Source organism: Sorex fumeus, unplaced genomic scaffold (assembly GCF_029834395.1).
Source record: "Sorex fumeus unplaced genomic scaffold, SorFum_2.1 ptg000044l, whole genome shotgun sequence".
In the NCBI taxonomy this organism is placed as follows: domain Eukaryota; kingdom Metazoa; phylum Chordata; class Mammalia; order Eulipotyphla; family Soricidae; genus Sorex; species Sorex fumeus.
The window spans coordinates 54,086,293-54,091,033 of NW_026606101.1; the positions used below are offsets into that span (position 1 = coordinate 54,086,293).

At 38.2% G+C, this 4,741-nt stretch overlaps 1 non-coding gene across 1 annotated transcript; it reads left to right on the top strand.

Annotated features, from left to right (window-relative positions):
- Positions 1 to 1,918: 1,918 nt before the first annotated feature.
- On the top strand, positions 1,919 to 2,030 carry LOC130030826 (U6 spliceosomal RNA). Its single transcript, XR_008793506.1, has one exon. It is a non-coding gene; the product is annotated as a U6 spliceosomal RNA (small nuclear RNA).
- Positions 2,031 to 4,741: the final 2,711 nt, after the last annotated feature.

Below are 4,741 nucleotides of genomic sequence, written 5' to 3' on the forward strand. Positions count from 1 at the left end.
CAGTTCCCTGAAAAGCAGCATTTATCAATATCTATATTTCACAGCTGAAGAAACTGATGATTTAACAGGTATACTTGTTCATGTATTAAAAAGTTTTGCGTGGTCAAATTGAGAGTTTACCCAGATACCTTGCCTCCTGATCTGAAACTCTCTCAACTTCTGTGTTCTTAACATTGTCCCACAGGGAGCTCTTGTTGCCTGTCAGCAGAGAGGTTAATACTTCTTTACCAGCCTGCCTTGGTTTATGTCTTCACTCTCTACAGGTCTGTTGTGGAATTACAGGCTACTAGAGCAGTCAAGTTCTCTTCAGCCACTACCCAGGCCTTTGCCTCAACAGAGTCCCTTTCTAATACTCTGAAACAATTCAGGGTCAAAAGTTTTGGATTCCCATTTTACAGTCTTCTAGAGACTGCATATGAAAAAAGAGAGAGAAAGAGACTCAATAGATCAAGCTCTAAAAAAAAGATCAAAGACAATTTTTTTTAAGAGAGTAGATCTGTTTGCCAGGGTTGGACATAGTTGATTTTTATCTCAGTTTCTCTACTGGTTTCCATTAACTAACCTCCTCAATAAAATCCAGAGGAGCTGAGACAGAAAGAAATGTAACTGCCATGAGTCATTAATTTGTGACCTTCAGTATATTTTGAAAACGTATTGAGAAATGTTGATCAATCAATAATTCCATCACTGGGCAGCAGAGAAGCTGGGAGTTGTGCAATAGGAGAAGCAGAGCATTACTGTGGGTCATCCAGAGGTTCCAAATTCTTGCAAAGACAAGACCTACAACAAGATTCAAAAATACAAGGTCCCATACATATATTTTGTTTTGTGGAATCAAGACAGAAGCAAGGGCAATTGAGGAAGAAGAATGAAATCCTTTTTTTCCACTGGAGCAATAAAGTGGAGGGTCAGTTACTAATAGATATTCAGATATGCCAAAGTAGCCTGTTTATTTTAATAAAAAAATCTGTTTATTTGCTAAAGCAATTGTTATACCCAGTCTGCTGTTAGGTGACAGCAGATAATAACCTGTGAACTCTGTGCTGATCACTGTTAGCTCTAGGAAGCGGTATCCTAATAAATGTTCAACATCATGTTCTCCTGGATTAAAAAAAACACCATGGATTGTAGCATTTGCTGATTTACATGGGTGTTAATACTTGTGCCATGTCTGATTTCAAGCTACACTTGTGACATTACTAAACACTGCAATGTGGGAAAAATGCTCACAATTGGCTCTAATTTGTACATGCAAAACAGCCCTTGTATACCATGGAAAGAGCTGAAAGCTTAAATTTTTAAAATGATCTTTAAAGACTTCCTGATACACAGAACTTGTGCTTTAACATACAGTCCCAGTGTCCATTCCTAACTTCAAAATGAGAATCTTTATTTTTACATAGAGTAGCTCTTGATTCTAATGCTCACTGATGTTGGTAACCAATGTCCTAGATAGAAGGATACAATTAGAAACTTCACAGATTTACCACCAATGATAAAGAGGCTCCTGGGGTTATTAGCTCAGAAGTAGGTGACATATGGGCATCAAAAAACATTTGTGCTCACAAGCTTTCTATACCGATGGCTGTTGAAGCTTATAAACAAGATCAAGTCCAAACTCTGTCGATCAGGAAACAAAGGTGGCTGTGTTGGATGGGATGGTGTCCTAGGCAATCTTTCGGTCACATCACATCACACTCCTCCCGTTGTTCATCGATTTGCTCGAGCGGACCCAGTAGAGTCTCCATCATGAGACTTGTTACTGTGTTTGGCATATCGAGTAGGTCACGGGTAGCTTGCCAGGCTCTGCCATGCAGGCGAGATACTCTTGGTAGCTTGCCGAGCTCTCTGAGAGGGGAGGAGGAATCGAACTCGGGTCAGCCATGTTGGCTGTGTGCCAGGCAAACGCCCTACCGCTGTGCTATCACTCGATTCGGCAGCACGTATACTAAAATTGGAACAATACAGAGAAGATTAGCATGGCCCCTGCACAAGGCAATCTTTATTTTAAACAAATACCTCAGTTAATTCTGACGTGCTTGATAAAAATCCTATTTGGTATAAAATTTGGAGCATAGCAAGGACCTTTCCTCTAAAAAGAGAACTTTTAGAGGAAGGAGACATCACTTTCTAGAAAATAATATTTCTTAAGGGAAACCCTGGCTGTGTGTGGAAACACACTTATCGGTCATGCATAACCTCTCCCACAACTACCCATCCACCTGCACAAACGATGGTTAAGGTACACAGGTTTTCCTGGGTCAGACATACAGAATTAAGTCAACAAGTCCTCTGCAAACTGCAGAACTACATATTATTTCCCATTCCCTCCTGTATTTTGAAGGATCCAGTCTCTCTAGTTAGTGCCTCACAAATTCATCTCACAGACACATAAAACTAATTAATCTTTTATCCATCCATTTGGTCAACATATTTTATTCATAATTCATTCTGTCTGACATGTGTATAGAGTTGGAAATCTCAGATGAGAGTTCATTTCTTTTTTTTAAGGAGTTACCAATATTGGAGCTTTCTGAAACTATACACATAGTTCCAACAGTATACAGTAAATAGTAACTGAATTATACTCTGATCTATGAAGATTCATATGTGGGATAAACTAACTCTGAAGGATATTAGAAAGTGATCACAAAAGTTTCCCAGAGTAGGGGAACAATAAGTATGCAAAAGAGAATCTATAGCACAAGGAATGGCCTGTGCCGAGCTTGGAGGCATGAGTAGTGATGTGCATTGAGGTAGCAAGTAACTGTTGGAGAATTTGTAAGGAGAGTGGCAATCAATGAGACTGAAAAATAAGCAGGTTAAAGGATTTGACTCACTAGTGAGGGGTCTGATCTTTAAATGAAGGTCATGATAAGATGCCCTGTGGAGATTTTCAGAAAGGTTAAGTATGCTCTTTTTATACATCAGTTTCTTGAGAGGCAGTGTGGAGAATGTGTTGCAATAACAAGTTATTATACTATTATAGTAATGTTATATTATAACTTGACATACATAACATCACATAAAATATCATAATATAAGGTGTTATAATAAGAAATGTAAGTATTGCAGGTGAGAAATGTGGTTAGTAGTAGAGCACCTACTTTGCATGAGCGAATTCTGGGTTCAATACCCAGAGGGCAATGCAAAACAAAAGAAGGAGGAGGATGAGGATGAGGATGAGGAGGAGAAAGAGGAAGAGGAGGAGGAGGAAATAGAGGAGGAGGAGGAGGAGGAAATAGAGGAGGAGGAGGAAATTAAGAGGACAACAAACACAAAGATGAAGACAAGGAAGACAAAGACAAAGATGAAGACGAGGAAGACAGAGATGAAGATGAAGACAAGGAAGACAAAGACAAAGATGAAGACGATGAAGACAAAGGAGGAGAAGGAGAAGAAAGAAAGAAGAAGAAGATGAAAATGAAGAAAAAGAAGAAGAAGAAGAAGAAGAAGAAGAAGAAGAAGAAGAAGAAGAAGAAGAAGAAGAAGAAGAAGAAGAAGAAGAAGAAAGAGGAAGAAGAAGAAAAAAGAAACCATTACATTAGCTCAGGTGAATAACAAGTAGAAACGTATCTGGAATTGATTGGGTGTAGACCAGAGGTTGGAGGAGGAATAATCTAAACAACCTAGATTTTTCTAGCAAGGGCAGCCTGTGAGTGTGATGTGCTAACCGAGAAAATGAACATAAGGAGGAGGAACTAATTTCAGAAAAAAAAGTTAACAAGTTCAGTGTGGAATGCATTCAATTTGAGGTGATTCTGAAATATCTAGGTGAAAAAATTTCATCAGCATCAACATGAGCCTGTGTTTCAAAGGAGATGGAAATATAAAAGAATAGCTTTCTTTCATTAGACATAAAACCCTTGCTAAAATTCATATTTATTCTTGTGTGTTCTAGAGCACTATTTTTTTCCAAAGTTAATAACAACAACAAATTTTTCATACAAGCAGTTCACACCCTTTACTCAGAAAGGTTCCTTGTATTTACTCAGAAAAGTTCCTTGTATTCCTTGTATTGCTTTCTTGCAATATTTATGGCCTTAATTTTTGGTTTGTAATTTAATAGCCTTATTGTATTCCCATATTATAAGCTCCCTCTATTTCTCTTTGGCAATAAAAACACACACAGGTGTTTACTTTAGATAATTAAATTGAAGTAGAGACCTATCCACTTCATTTTTAGGCTCTTGAGAATGAGTTTTTCTTTATAGCATACAAGTGTACCTATTTTTCTCCAGATATAAGAGAAAGTGTGCATTGGGAGTGGCAGAGGGAGGGACTCTTTCAAGAAAAGGACAGATCTTCAAGGACCAGTTAGGGTTATAGGGGTTGGAATCTGGCTGATATTTTAGACAGAGCCTTTGACTCAGAAAGTGCATCCTGAAGGAAAGAGGAACAAAACCTGAGTGGATGAGTTTCATTCCATCCTCTTCCCTATTTCTCAGCCAAGTGGCTCTCTTTGCTCCTCAATTGAGGTCATGACACATACAGGTAGCTTCAGAAGGCATTTGAGTCCATTTCTTTCAGGTTATTAAAAGATACCTTTAACTTTTGAGGAAAAGGACTATGTCACAATATTAACAATTGTTATAATTTTTAAATGCCTGACAACATCATCTAACTTAATCCCCTTCAGTGTCCTGACATGTAGGTAAGGCAGGAACTGTGGCTATTTACAGTTCATTGATGTGTGTCCTCTTGCATAATGATATTTTTTGAACCAAACCACTTGCAGTCA